The sequence below is a fragment of the Corvus kubaryi genome, unplaced genomic scaffold (genome assembly GCF_017639235.1).
Source record: "Corvus kubaryi isolate FWS band 111438036 unplaced genomic scaffold, C.kubaryi_AGA036_p1.0 68, whole genome shotgun sequence".
Classification (NCBI taxonomy): Eukaryota; Metazoa; Chordata; class Aves; order Passeriformes; family Corvidae; genus Corvus; species Corvus kubaryi.
The window spans coordinates 6,478,521-6,494,967 of NW_024582056.1; the positions used below are offsets into that span (position 1 = coordinate 6,478,521).

General features: G+C 37.1%; 1 long non-coding RNA gene across 1 annotated transcript in view; it reads right to left on the reverse strand.

Moving 5' to 3' along the window:
- Nucleotides 1-889: 889 nt before the first annotated feature.
- Nucleotides 890-16,447, reverse strand: part of LOC121674507 — a 155,224-nt gene continuing 139,666 nt past the window's right edge. The window contains exons 4-7 of the long non-coding RNA XR_006019652.1: nt 6,900-6,950; nt 3,250-3,335; nt 1,839-2,517; nt 890-980 (exon numbers count right to left, since the gene is read on the reverse strand). This is a non-coding gene — a long non-coding RNA (uncharacterized LOC121674507). The remainder of the gene's footprint in view (nt 981-1,838; nt 2,518-3,249; nt 3,336-6,899; nt 6,951-16,447) is intronic.

Below are 16,447 nucleotides of genomic sequence, written 5' to 3' on the forward strand. Positions count from 1 at the left end.
GGTTCAAATATAAATTTTCAAATAGATTTCCAAAAGCAGAAAAAAAAAAAAGGAACATATTTTTATAGCGGGACCATGTATTACTATTGTCTTATGTTTTCCATTACAGGGTTTTATTTAAATTTGGTGATGACTTTGCAATGTTTTGGCCCCTCTGTTTATATTGACTAAGCTAATTTGGGGCAGGCAGGGGAAGCAGGGTTGTGCATAGGTCTGAGAAGGAAAGTGGGGCAGTCATCTTCATTAATTTGTTAGAATTTGCGTTTTCAGGCACAAGGTTGAAGTGGGGAAGGTTGAGGTGAAAAATAAGATTGATAAATACTGGAAGACCTCCATTAGTACAAATATGGCTTTTGTTATAGGGACTGCAGTTTAGTCTTTGAACTTGAGTTCATGTCACCTGAAATCTCCATGTTCATTAGAGATGCATACATTTGAAAACTGTTAAGACCTGTCTAAGTTGAGAAACAAAGAATTACTGAAAACTTTCTCTTGCTGAGCCTGTCCTGCTTTATCAGGTGGTAGTACCACAAGTGGTTTATGAACTAACCATGTAACTCCATACACTCCAGCCCCAGAGAGCTGGAAGAAGTGAGTGTTGTGGATCTAAAGAGTTAAAACTGAGACCCAAGGTGCAAACTCGTCTTTGCCTTATGTCCAGTAATCATTACTCGGCCTGATTTGGAGGGAACAGTTTCACATTATAAGTGTTTTGGGCATTCCCATAATGTAGGTAAATAATAATAAAACATTGTATGAGAAACAAAATGATGCCATTCCCAAAAAAAAAACCCACAGAACAGAACAGAATTTAATAGTTCCAGAAAAGACCTACAAATATCATATAATCTAAATGCCTGACACTTCAGGACTGAACACCATACCTGCTTAAGGGTGTTTTCCAAATGCCTCTTCAACACTGACAGTCTTGGGGCATCAGTCACCTCTCCAGGAAGCCTGTTCCAGTGGTTGACCACCCCCTAGGTAAAGAAATGTTTCCTACTATCTAATCTGAACCTCTAATCTGAACCTCCCCCTTTTTGAACCATTCCTGTGAGTCCTGTCACTGGGTACCAGGGAGGATAGCTCAGCACCTCCATCTCCCCTTTCTCAGGAAGTTGCAGAGAGCAAAGAAGTTCTCCCCTCAGCCTCCTTCTCCTCAAACTAAACAAGCTCAGAGTCTGCAGCTGCTCTGCATATCCATTCTTCCCAGCCCATTCACCAGCTTTTTTGCCCTCCCCTGGATGCAATGTTTTAGGCATCTTTGGTAGAGATTTTGGGAATTTTTTGCTGGGTTAAGCAAGCACTTTACTAGAAAGACAATAAATGCATTAGCATGGGCAAGACTATACTGGTTTGTACTGGATTGTACAGTGGTTTGGCTTTGTTAGCAATTTTGTTATCACATTGATATTTTCACTATTTCACTATGTTTACAGACCATCAACACCTTTTCTGTTTCTCAGGTTGGCCCATCATAGAGTGCTCAAGGCTGGGGGTGCACAAGAAGTTGGAAGAAGACACAGCTGGGACAGCTGGTCCTTTGTTTCACCTGCCTGTGCAGCTGGGCACACATTGCAGCTTCATCATATCCTTGTTGGTACAGGGAACCCCAGCAGGTGGTTCTGGGGATTAAGCTGTTCATCTCACTCTTCTGCGTTGATCCTGAGCCCTTCATCCTTCCTGATGTTCCACAAGTTGCTCACCTGCTCCTGCATCCCCATATCCTAGTGAGCCATCTTCTCAAACAGCCCACTCCTCCTGCAAGCAAGATAATTTCTCCCTCTGCCCCCACCTGGAGGGACACCACAGGGACACATCATACCTCAGAAGCTCACCTGGGTCCACCTAGTTTTCTGAAGAGGTTCCAGATATGACCTTTCTTTCCCTTAGGGCAATTGCAGTGTTTCGGGATCATGCTTCACTACTTCCATCTATGCAGCGAGGCTTATTCCAGGGATATCACATACCATATGGCATCATGCTCAGTAATAAAAGTTAGAAAAAGGAGGAAGGGGGTATATTAGTAGTTATGGTGTTTCCCTCCTTAATTAACTGTTACGGGTGATGAAGCCCTGCTATCTTAGAATTATATGATGATGCAAAGTGGTGAATAAATTTCTTATTTTGCTTTGATGCACACACAGTTTTTGCTTTCCCTATTAAACACTATCTTTACCTTAACCCACAAGATTTCTCTTTTACCCTTCCCGTTCTCTCCCACATCTTACTGTACGGGGAGTGAGCAAGCAGCTGTGTGGGTTTTAACTGCCAGAGGGATTGACCCACAACAGGTATTAACATTTCAAAAATGCTATTGCTACTTTCTCCAGTCCAGTCTCCTCTTCAGTTTCATTATAATACCAGATACATTTCCATACATTCTACACTTAGATAAAATCAGTAATGAAAAGGAAGTTGGAAAGCTAAAAATTTATGGATCCAATCTAAGTATTTCGAGATGTTAGCTCTTACCTTAATAAATACATATTGCACATGTAACATTCAAACTCGACTCTACATTGGAAAAATAATTTAAAAGAATGATAATTAATTATTGTGCATGGAAATGAATATCAAATCTAAGGATTTTTGCAGCACTAGGAACAAATGGAGAATATTGCTCTTTCCTTTATTTTCATTAAGTGACATTAAAACCAAAACACAAGCAATCAAGTTCTGGAGGATTTAAAGCAAATATTCTATTTGATGGATTAAGCTCCATCAGATTATTTTATTTTAAGGAACATTTGAGTCACATAGCTTGCATTTTGTCAATAAGAGAGCCTCACTGCAAGTCAATAAAAACAATGTTCAATGGTGACTCAGGCAAAATAAGTAGGTTGTGACCCACTGGCATACTCCATTGCCAGTACATCACTCACTCATATGAGTCCATAGAGAATAGAACTGCATTACTTAAACACAGAGAAGAGATATATGAAGAAGGGTGATTTAGAGGGCCTCTGCATTATGGATAGTCACCTAGATTTAACAAAGATAAAGAGTATGGGGTGTTGCCTAAATTTCATTCCACAGACAATTCAATATAATGTCTTTCAAACCCTATCAACATAAAGATAAATAAATTATCTGGGAGTAAAATCTGATGGAGGAAGAAATTAAATAGAATTTAACATCATATTTCTATAAGATATACTCTCGCAATGGTCATATGAAGATCTGAGAAGGAGAAAAATATCAGTTTCAAAGCTTTACTCTAGAAAGTTATCAATTATAGTCTTTTACCTTGGAGAAACCTACTTCTTTTTCCTTTTCAGGAAAGGAAAGATCAGGAGAAGGAGATGATCTTCATGATGTAATCACAAGCATAACTGAAAATGCAAGCAATTTAAGAGCCATCATAATCAATGAGAACTCCTCATTTGTCTTCAGAAAGTGTCAGAACACACATCACTCTTGACACAAAATCACAAAATGGCAGCAAACATGAAATTCTGAGAATGCCATGGATGCTGTGGCAGCAAAATATGCATGCACTGTTTTTTCTTCATTGCCTTTGGCCAATCTTAAATAAAATCTTTTGCCTCACCTTTACTCCCTGATGGCTAGAAAGCAGTTTAGGAATCAGATTGCTTTACTTTTTTACTGGGATATATCCTAAAGCAAAATCCAGGCACTTCAAAGAAGGAAAGCACTCAGAAATGTCATAGAACGAACTACCTGAATAAAGAGGAAAGTGAAGACAGAGCCAATAAATACTGTTGCAATGCCAGAAACTAAAGCAGTTTAGACAACATCATAATGGCATTGCCTACAATCAATGTGCAGAAAACCCTTTTTGACATCATGCAGTTACTTCATGCCATGAAAACCAAAAAATCTAGCATGCCATTTATAGATCCAGCTTGAACACATTCTAACTGTGGCTAGATTGATATGACCATATGACCTCTGGAACTAAACAGTTTTGCCAGCTTGCTGGTTGCAGTGAATGCTCAGCCTATACCTTTCCTAAAGTCTAAGCTCCAGGGCACAGGAGCTCCCCACGGACTGGCTGAGCAGTAAGAGGAAAATGTACAATTCACACCTTAAACTTTGTAACCAAAGAGTTCCTTTGTACCGTCCTTCAGATATACTGGAGGACATAAGTCATTTCAGCACTGCTATGTAAGCCACAAATTGTTAAAGGGTTAGCCCGAGCTGGTTTTGATATTCAGGAAACAATTCCACTTTCAAACTAAGATGGATAGTGGGAAATTGTTTACACAGTCTATTTTTTGGCCAAGTAGGAGATTGGTCAAAAACTATCACTTAAAATCATCTGAGGTCTGTTGCAAGTTTGGCATTTCTCTTTTTTCCCAGAATTCTTGACTAATTCCACATTGCACTATCAAACAGTAGGGACTGCCAGAAGCTGAACTCAGTGTATAAAAACTTAGCAAATAAATAACCTTAAAGCCATTTGGCTATGACTGTGCGACAATAAGGATGAAGCAGAATTTAAAGGTTTCATATGCAGCCATAGAATAAAGATGTTATTCACAAGTGAGCTGCTAGGTCATTTGTGTTAAATGTCTATGGACTTTACATTAGAAAGTCTTAGTCTAGCAGAGATTTACTCCTCTGCTCCAGCTTTTTGTTCAACTTTTGAGGGAGTATAGCCCCCAGCTTCATGTACCTCACTGGATCTGCTTCAACAGGTCCATGTCTTTCCTTTACTGAACACCCTAGAGCTGGATGCAGCACTCCTGGTGGGGTGTCACCAGCATGGAGCAGAGGGGCAGAAGCCCCTCCCTAGCCCTGCTGGTCACGCCCAGGATATTGTTGGCTTTCTGGGCTGTGGGAGTATCTTGCTGGGTCATGTTGAGCTTTTGTCAACAAACACCTTCAACTCTTTCTCCTCAGGTTTGCTCTCAATAAGTTTGCCCTCTGTAAAGAAATAAGCTTAATAAAGGGAAAAGAACGCTATTTTTCAACTTTAATTAAAATATTAACGGACTCCTTTAAGCATTACAGTTGTCTAGAAGTGTTTTAAATGCCTTCATGACTTATCTGTTTCTCACAAACAGTAAAAATTATGGCTGTTTGTTAAAAACTATTACAGCTTTTAAATGGTTCTTATTGTACTTTATTCAATTCTAGGAGAATCTAATTGATTCTCTGGCTTATTTTCTTATAGACTCTTTTCAAAGACCTGTATTTCTATTAAAGAGAGAAGTCTATCTGTGGTAATTGAACTAGCTGCATACTAAACAGTTTTATCTCTGCCTTAATACATTTTTTCCTTCTCAAAACCTGTAAGAGATAAGCTCCCCTGAAGTTTATGTGTAGTTCAAATAACAAATAGGGTAGATAAATGGAATGAGCTGAATAAGTGGAAAGAAATCTACTATGAAATTAAGACATAAATTGTAACTATGGAAACAGCCTTTGTAATTAAGAATAATTTAGAAAGGCATGGAAGATGTTTAATCAGTATGTAAATTAACTGATTTTTTTAGAAAGGTAATAGAAGTTAATGCAATAAAATCCTTTAGTACATTCTTAGTGGCCTAAAATACAAACAAACAAACAAACCCCCCCCCCCCCCAACCCTAACTTCAAGTTCTTTGCGATTTTTCATGAGTACAGTACTGGGTTAAAACCCAGGCCTTACTTTGCAATATTTTCAATATTTGCCTTGAAACACACAATAAAAACTGAACCAAAATTCTCTTTTGATATTTATAAACCTGCATTAATACATGGATCCTCACACACTTTTCAATGATTCTAGCAAATTTCATTAACGTGGTATAACGTTTTATAAAGGAAAATAATAATACAGGAAAGTAATACTTTCCAAAAATGAGATGGGAGGGAAAAAGTAAAATGTTCCAGCTCAGCCAGCATGCGAAAGGCACAATTGAGAAAGGTATTTCATTTCTAGAGCAGTCATGTGGTCTAGGTCACTAACTGGGAAGCAAAATGATACAAAATAACACTTAATGCAGAGTGCCTATTTGAATTTATTCTGAAAGAAGCAGCCGAACTCCAAAGTGAGACATAGACATGAGATGGAGCAGGACTGGGCCTTACACAGTAATGGTAAAACAGTGATACTTCTCAATAAATTTGTTTTAAATACTTGCTTTTAACAAACTTTCTTGTCCTCTGTGTGTGTTATGCTGATTTTCCAATAATATTTCAGCATAAGACACTCCAGCCAACAACACATCCTTGTAACTTGAGGTAAGCTGGCTGAGGTGCCAGAGCCAGTGTAGCCTTATAACCTTTAAGTCCATACTACTAAATCTTTACTTAGTCCAAGAGATCCTCACTTCTTTGCACACATTATGTATAGGTTTGTAAACTACAGACTACTTTTTTTAGCCCATCCTCTAAGGCTTTACTGTACTTCAGATATGTTGAAAAGATCTATCGATAAGACAGCAGATTTCTGTGGCACTAGAAAATTGTGTGAGGAAAACCAAAATGAAAAAACTTTGTTTTGCTAATACATAAAAATCATCTGTTGAATACAAAGCAGTTGAGTTATGCCTGCTTTTCACAAATATCTCAGATGTAGTCAAAGAAGTACAGACGTCCTCTGCACACCTGTTCTATCTTCCTACAAGTATCTCGAGCATCTATTAAGTGTCATTATCAGTAAAACTGCAGCCATCCAAAAGAGTTTAAGCTCATAATATAGTGTTACAGCATTTCTGAAACTTTATGTTGACACGGTCTGATATAAAAGCACAGCAAAAGCTATACCTTACAAATACATAGGGACAACTTACAGATAGAAAGCATATCTTAATAAAATCAGAGTTAAAAATGAGAGAGCAGGTACCTTGTAAACATGAAGTGCATTCTACCTATTTCTTCTTATTATTACCAATTACTTTAAAATACCAACATTAACTCATTCTTTGGCAGTGAACAAAACTCACCTTTGTAGCTCATCTTTTATTCTTTCTCTCAAGGCTGAACCTCAGCTGTCACTATCAGAAAAAATCACAAAAACAAAGAGATAATGCTTAACTAGATCTCAAAGAGCTTTAATCTACTGTATTTTAATATTGCTGTATTTCACTTCCTCTTCTACAGAACTTAAAGAAAAAACTTGGCAAAGTTCAAAATATGACCAATTTAACAAAAAATTTAAGTTATTTATGTAAGTTCCATGTTGCATGTTGGGGGTTTTTTTGTTTTGGTTTGGGGTTTTTTTGTTTGTTTGTTTTGGGGTTTTTTGGTTTTGATTTTTGGTTTTGTTTTGTTCGGTTTTGTTTTGTTTTTTAAGACAGGCATCTACCAGAAACTGTTTTGAGTGATTATGTGACACAGGATGCTTATTTGACAAAGAACCATTCCTGGGTATCCATAGGTCAGTTTTATCTGTTATTCAGCTTCTCCAGTTGTAGAAATTACCAGAGGTATTAAAACATCTGAGGACTATGATCAATCCTTAAAAGCCCAGCAGCAAGATGTTTAAGTTTGGTAAACAGCAGTACCTTTTGGCTCAGCCACCCCTCAAGAGCAACTGTAGACTACAATGACCACTGTCACAGTCAGAAGAAGGAAAGACTGCCCAATAAATGTCCTTAGCTCTTTATACAGATGGCCAATATAGGGATGATAAACATGTTAAAGTGCACATTGGTTTCCTACATAGAATCACCTTGAAATTTTTAGAAGAAAAGAAGCAATCCTGGAAGTCAAGGGACATATGAAGCTATAAAAAACTGCTGATATTCGATATGGTAAGGTAAAGGTACCCTGACCGCTGGAAATAGTGGTTAGTCCTAGCAAATGAAAAACATGTGAGGGAAACTGCTGATGTTTTTCCTAAATCTAGTTCAGGAAAGTGGAACTCTAGTTTTATCAAATCTAGCTTGCCATCAGCCAAGATGGTTAAAAAAATCTACACTTGTTTCAAAGTAAACACTGTGGAGTTAAATAACTTATTGTTTGCTTAGCTACTTCTTAATTGTTTTAAACAACTGTACACATACTATAACAACTTTTTAAACTAAGAAGTAGCAGACAATATTTTTCAACAGCCTTGCTATTATGATCTAACTTCTTGTAAATTTAAAAGCTAGCCACAAATAGTAGGAAGGCCCAGAATTCCACAACCTGAAAACAGAAATAAGACAAATTGTGATTAAAAAAAAAAAAATATCAGAAGTCTGGTGAAACAGTAAGTCAGTTAATAAAAAACCCATGAACACTGTTTGCATGGAAACACTGATTAGACAAGAAAAAGTAGAGTTATGGAATTCTGTTTCTTCTATGAAGAGTCAAAAATGAAGGATTTTCTGCACTTCTCCTTGGAGCTTCTCCCCAAGCCAAAGATGATGTTACCCCTTCTTCTACTCTTCTAAAGTGTTTACTGTTGTCAGTGATAAACACTGAACAATTCTTTAATATGTTTGCAAATAACAACATAAATAAAAATACTCCTCTGACGTTTTTGAGATTTTTATTAACTTGCTCCAAGCCATTCTGGATGATTTGACTAACAAACCTAGCAATACAGACTCACAGCTTCAGGGCCTGAGGAGCAATTGCCCCAGCCTTTCTTTTAAAAGCTTCCATGTGGGGAAGTGGGGTTTAGAGAGTAAGATAATTTTCAAAGATAATGGATTTCCAGAGCAAATAATTAAACAGCTAAGACTGAGACTATCAAAATCTAATGAGAGTGAAAAAGACTGAATAGAAAACCTGAAAATCAAGTCTACCCTTTGATGACTGTGTAGAAAAACTGTGGGTTTTTATCCAGTCCCCTCTGCTTGCAGCACACTCCCTCTGGTTACCACAGATAATGTGTTGCTTACTACAACACCATTTCCCTAACTCCTTCTGCCAGCTCCAAATTAGTCTGTTTGTCCATCTGAGATGAGCCTGCTCAGTTACTCTCAGGGAAAGGTACAAACACCTTTCCCAGAAGTTTTTTCTATGATGAAACATGTCTGACACTGACTTTTTTGTCTTCTCCACCACTTTGGATCATTTAAGAGAGATAACACTTCAAGAAGCAAACCAGAGTTAAATGATATTTCTCATACTCTCCCTCCTCATTCCTTTTCAACATGACTAGATCTAAACATCAATAAGATTTTTGCAGTCTTCAAGGAAATATCCGTGTTCAGTTCCAGATTTTAAATCTGTTACTCAGAGCTTCAGAAAAGAGTGCTTTACTGCATAAAATTCTTGATGTAACAATATATTTAAGGAAGAACAGCACTGTCAGTTTAGGTCATACTTTGCCAGATACTATTAGTTTTGTGATATTTCTTGCAAAGTTCTGTAACTGAGAGGCTGGTTAGTCTAAAACTTCCACATAAACCCATCAATGTTCACAAAGATTTTCTCAAAGAGATGTATTCCTGCTCACTCTGATTGTCTATTCTATTGGTTTTCATGAATAGGATTTCATTCTCATAGACACTTTGAGTATCCACGTTGAAAGCTGAAACCCATCCAGGATGTATTTTTACACTATTTGTCTTTTGTTCTGTTAAAGTATTTCAGCCATTTACTCAAAAAATAAAAATGTTAGCTCAAAATAAATTATTTTATAGGGATGGTTCACAATTTGACAGCAACCTGCACATCAAAAAGTTATTTTTCTGCATTGTCTATCAAACACTTTGCACTGGCAACATATTCACAACATATGTAAAAGCATGTTTTTCTCTTTTATCCACAGCTTCCTTTTTCTCTCTACTCATTATGCAGTTTTTATTCCAATTTAAAACACTGAAAACAACAATATCTTCCGCAAATATTTATTTTTTGTGCAAACACATTATTGTATGATCAAATCTTGTCTATTAAATAAAGTAACACTACCAGAAGTGGTTTTGTTGAGCTTCTCTTGTCAACGATCATAAGCAGGAGGAACAGCTGGTCAACTTCTACCTCCCTCTTTACACAGCTTTCATGAAAACTGGGCAGTAAAACAGGTAGCACAAACATGAGACATCTGTCTGGAGACCATGCCCTGGACTTCAGACCGGATATAGAGGCATCTGCTTTATGCCCATTTTATCTTTTATACAACATGATATAATAATAACATGTCAGATGTTTTGACATCTCTTCTGTCTTCTGAGAGCATGTGAGATCCCACATGTTCCCTTTCCATACAGAGGGACCATGACAAGCTTGAGAGGTAGACCCATATGAACCTCATGAAGTCCATAAAGACTGAGTGTGAGATCCTGCACCTGGATTGGGGGAATCCCAAGCACAAATACAGGCTGGGCATGACCAGCAGGTTGAAGGGGGTGATTTTTCCAGCTCTGCTCCAATCTCATGAGACCCCTGGAGTAATATGTCCAGCTCTGAGGACCCAAACATAGGTTAGGACGTGGGCCAGTTGGAGTGCGTGGTGACAAAGATGATCAAAGTGCTGAAGTACTTCTCCTATGAATACAGGTTGACAGAGCTGGGGTTATTCAGCCTGGAGAAGAGAAGGCTGTGGGGAGACATTATTGTGGTCTTCCAGTACCTAAAGGAGGACTGCAGGAAGGCTGGAAATAGACTTTTCACAAGGATATGTAGTAATAGGACAAGGGTTATTGGCTTAAAACAGAAATAGGGCAGGTTTAGATTGGATATTAGGAAGAAATTCTTCACTGTACAGTTCATGAGGCACTGGAACAGATTGCCTAGACAGGCTGTAGGTGCCCCATCCCTGGAAGTGGTCCAGGCCAGGTTGAAAGTTTTGAGTGATCTGGTCTAGTGAAAGATGTTCCTGCCCAAGGCAGTGGGTTGGAGCTAGATGATCTTTAATGTCCCTTTCAACCCAGATAATTTTATGATTCTATGATTAATTTGGCTTAATTTTCTTGAAATCTTCATTGCAAGCATGCATATAAATCAGTGAAAATCTCAATAGCTGTTCAGACTTTCTTCCAAGAGCATTCCTACTTTGAGATAAATTTACTATTTTTGTAAATTCAATTTTAGCTGTCTAATGATTTTTTTCCCTGAAGTTTTAATCTCGGAAAGCAGTATACAGAGGTTATTTATGAGTAAAAAATAGTTTCATGTCTGGTAGAATAAAATATTGTCTTTAGCAAGTAAGTAATCAGACATCTAAACATTATGTTTCACACATCTTAATATTGTGATGAGGAGGAATGCCTCAGCTTCTGCACTCTTTTTCATCATAACCCTAGAGTCTATGTCAATATCTACAAATTCTAGAAGCACACATTTTTTGCTTGAGTATATGTAAGGAAAGTATGGTCACAGAGGGATTTTCATCACTACTGTTAGTTATATCTCTGAATTGTAATTCATTCATGCATAGCACTCTCAGAAGGATAGTGGGGTTTTTTCATCAGAACCAGGGAAATGGAGAGGTGGGGAACTAGCCATGACTTATAACTGGAGTATAAACCTTATTGTTCACAACACTGCATACTAATTCTAAAACAACCAAAAAAAACCCCAAAGAACAAAAAACCCCTCTTTTCTCTAATAAGTAAACAGCTTTGCTCTTGAGTAGTGCTTGTTAAAAATCAGTAAGAGCCATTCCTGAGCTTTATGCCCCCTAATCAATGAACTTTCAGTCATTTCAGCTAAATTCATATTTTACAGATTTCTACACTGAGGTCCACTAACTTGGGAGACACAGTTTGTCTAAGAGCTGAATGTATGTTTAAATCACTATTCTACCATTCCTGGAGGTGTTAACAAAGGATTATATTCCTAAGAGCACAATGAGGAAATCTATGTGAACAATTTCATGCGCTATCCAAAATTGAAAGAGGGAATGTCCATGTTAGTCTACTACCACTCTCACTCTAAAGCATCATTACAATATAAAAGGAGATTAGGATAGTCAGGATTTTTTTGATCACAAAATTGGAAAATATTTCAAAGGTAGTAGTCTTTCAATATGCTAATCAAAGAGGATGGGAGTAGAATAATATTCAAAATTATTTCTAAGCATATTTAATATAGTCTTTTTATCTATGGGGGGAACTTCTGGCTGCTTCTATAGAAGGATTGCATACATGTTCAAAAAAAGAAAACTTACAAATGTTTACTGTATTCCTTGACATTTTAAATCAAATGTGCAGCAACTGAATGCTTATGAGATGCAATTAATCAACAGTGAATGTTCTCACATTTATGGATGGATTAAACACAGTAAGGTCTAATTAGTTTATGCTTAAGCAACATGAAATTATAAATAGCAATCACGTTTCTTAATTTGCGTCTCCTACAATTTTCATTCTACTTTCAGAAAAAAATTGAACATTATTAAGTGTTAGTTAGAAACAGGATAAACAACAGAATGTTATATAGGGAACGGAAAATTTGAATACATTTGCCAAATGTACCATGCAAACTTATTTCAGTAAAAAAATTGGTACATCTCCAGCTTTTTAATAGCTTTTCCTCTGTGTGGGAAACAAATAAGATGGGGGAGAAAAAAGATGTAGCCCTTCATGTTGAAGACAACAGAAACACAAAGTAGCTTTCAATTTTTTCTCCCTCTGTTTTCATATTTAAAGAAAAGCTTAGAAACAAATACCTTTAAACACTCCATCTCTACAGACATATAATTTCACTACCAGCTAAAGGGGCTGAAAGGTCAAGAATGTGAGAGATACCCTAAATCCATGAGAAAGAATTTGATGAAGTGCAATTTCTTCCCCTGACAGAGATAACTATACTGTAGCCACTGACACATTTTCCCTTGTTTAAAATTCTTTAACAGTATATGATAAAAAAGAACCAATACAAGATATTATAACAGTAAAGATGTGAAAACACTGTTCACTTCCTGTGCTTTGCTTTTTCACTTTTAATAACACCAAGATTCCCAGGATAAGGGAAAATATTCTGCTTTGCAAGTAACTGTGAAAGGTAGGAAAAGTATTTGTTCAGTGCCTTAATCTTGAGTTAAGTGGAAAAGGTTAAGGGACTTTAACTAGTTTGTCCAGTCACGGTTTATCTCAATTTTCAGTTTCCTTTAAAGAAAAATTCTACTGACACCTTTTCCACTTCGTCTGACATTTCTGTTGCTTGTGGAGGCAATTACCAACGGCAAAGCAGCATGTAATGAGATCATATTCACTGATATAAGATTCAGGTGTCTTCAAATGGGGAATGATGTTTGATTTCGCAAATATGCAGCTGGTCTCTGAGATTCTCTTGGTAGATATTGTGCTCCTCTGAAAGATGGGTAAACCACTACACACTTGACTTTCAAAAGTTCTGGTACATGCACTTCTCAGGGACTTAAAACCAGGAACAGCAGTTGAACAAAACACAGCAGAAGATGCCTTGTGAATGAAATGGTATATGAGCAAGAGAAGTAACAGAAGAAGGGTCTATGTGCTTATGTTCTCTCTGGTATAGGCAGTTTCCACAGTTAAATTAGCATGAAGAGAATGGAGGACACAGCTGAAATTTGGAAAGTTCTGTTGGAAATTGATTAGATCTCAAGAAGCAGTTGGCTTAAACTCTTTTATTCCCTAAAGTTTACAGATAAGAGAGCCAGCTTCTACAGATAACGAATGCTGAATCCAGTGATGGATGATTCCAATTTGCATTTGGATAATTCTCCACTCCCTGCTATGAAATATTTACAAAAACACTGATTTCCCAAGCTAAAGACAAAAGAATTTAGTACAGTTACAGCTTGTAGAGAGGATATGGATGGCATTAGAGGGATATTTTCATATTCTAATGTTATAAAGCATTACACTATATGGAAACAGTGATAAGAAACACCTCACCGTTGAGGGTCAGCAACTACAGCAAAATTTTTTTCATTAACCCATGGAAGCAAAGCATGTGAAAGACATTAGAGACAAAGTAAGAGACTTCTGACATAGCAGAGATTGTCTTTACAATGTATTCATTAGCAGTCACCCTCCCATATCTTTTTTTCTAACTTCACTTCCCATCTTCCATAAAGTTAAGACCAAAAATAAAGGATGCATAGCATGACAATACGGCAAACTCCGTCAGTATATAGGCTGCCAAAGAAAAGAGATTCTCAGGACACTTAACAGAGGGTGCAAAGCCAACAGAAGCAGAATCAACATTCCTGAAGAACAATTATATTCATACACAAAACAAGCTGTGACTGCCCACTGTCACTACCTAGGTAAAGGGAAAAAGTGAAATAATATAATTACTCCTTGTCGTCTATCAAAAAAAAAAAAGTCTGGTATTTATTATCTAGTTTGATATCTATCTATTTGATCTTGCTCAAAATCACTAAATAATCTAAAATTCAAATATTACGTTATTAGCTGTCTGATATTTCCCTCTGTTATTTTAGTCCTTTAATGATGTTTAGTGAGCTTAAAACCCCTTGATTTTTCCCTTTCCAACTGAAAGATTAAACTTGCCTAACTTGGAAGAAAACTGCAAAAGCCCAGTGCATCATAGTCATTTCCTTACTTGAACAGCATTTAATTGGTTGATGAAAACGGAAAACAAAATTTGGGAACCTTGGAAAATTCAACCTCTTAGTATTAGAATGAAAACACGAAGGTATCATCAATGGATGCGTACTTGTATTCCAGCCTAACAATTAGCACACGATCCATAGTTGGCAGTCCTACTGTTCCCTGGGAACCATTCTTCCACTCTCCACTCCTGAAAAACTTTCAAAACAAGAACAAAACAACACTGTCACACCTAATGGTGACCCTCTGACACCATAGTTTAGCTTCGACATATGTCATTCCTGCACACACGTTCACATCTTATTCTGTGGTGGAAAACAGCATATAAAAATTGGGATCTTCTGTCATACACTGGTTGCTCATTCTAGTCGCCTTGCCTTGATGATGTGAAAACAATCCAAAATTACCTCATTTATTACCTTTGGCCATACCAAGCCAAAACACAGAGGCCTGTGCATAAATGGAATTTTTCACATTCAGTTCCAAGAATCCTTTCCTAAACACCAAGTCAACATTTTCTGGATCATCTGTGGCAACTTCGAGGAGGGACATAGACACAGAAGTAATACTAAATACTTATAGATATCCTGGTTGTAGTGGAGGAAAGAGTTAGGGGTCTGCCTACTCACATGTACCCTCTGGATACAAGGAAAGCAGGTGGCATTACCCTGGCAAATATGCACAAATCATCAGGAAATACCTTGGAGGGAAAAGTGCTGCCCACGGATGCATAACTTAGCATCTGTTCACAAAGGATTCACCATGGAGTAGGGCAATTTGCACAGAATACTTCCACGTAGGTTATTCTCAGTGAAGGATTTAGTTATGCTGGTCCAGAAATGCAGAAGTGCGCTCAGAGCAAGCTGCTAAATGTGCAAGAGTGTTTTGCCATGAAAGAAATATTCTTTCATGCTCCAAGAGCTGCATGTGGAGGACATTATGGCTAAAACCAGTGCAATTCCTTGTGCTAGCTGAATGCACTCCTATAATAGGTAAACATTTACTTGAACCACTAGGTAGGTGTATACAGTAGCAGAATGTGGCAATGAGCACTTTTAGCAAAATGCAGAAAATAGAGATCAATATACCTACAAAATTACTGCAGCATGACATATTGCTAAGGACTCTTTCATGGTTCAAAGAACTGTTCTTTTTCTCTGTTGAGCGCTGGTGTTCCTTAGAAAATTTGGCTTAGCTGGCCTATTAATACAAAGTGTGGCAAGCCCCTTTACTTCTCTGTCAGTCAGAATCTCCCTTGTAAAATGAGACTAGTTTTGATTTACTTCCAGAGTTTTAAAGGAGTAACTATTATCAGGAATGCTCAGATGTTTTGGTACTATATAAGGATCTATATCCACTGGGTATTCCATATGAACTTGTAATAAAGTCTGCAACTAAATAGCAAAAATTGTCTAGAGTCTCTTTTTGTAGGAAATTATTGATATATGAGGTCTTAAACTCACAACAGTAATCTTCAATATATAAGAGAGAATTTGTCACAGCTCAGTATAAGCTAACACTGCAGAAAGAAACTTAACTTTGCCCTCAATTTGTCTACACTGTGGAGAAGTGTTGAACTGGCTCAAGTGGCCATAAAGCTGGTTTAGTTACGTACTATTCTCTGATCCCATCATATTCATTATAATTAATGATTTACCAAACCTTTCTCTTTTGATAATTTTATGGTTTTAATTTTGTATTACAGGAAAGAAAAAAATTCATAATGAAGATCTCAGCCACTGCAGATGGAGTGGGAACTAGGTGATCTTCAAGGTCCGTTCCAACCTCTTAGCATTCTATGATTCTGTGACTCACAGCTTTATGTAGGAGATTGTTTTTTGCTTTGACACATTAATAAAATTGGAGTGAGGGATGAACCAGACTCATTTGTGAGTCTATTTAACAATTATTGCTTATCTTTTTTAATGGCCTTTCCATGTATCATTAACAATGTCAAGCATGCTGTACATGCCACATAAATCAATTTATTTGAGAGTAAGGTCACACAATCTCAGGGAGACATGAGTTGAGGATGGTACAGGACTGTAGAA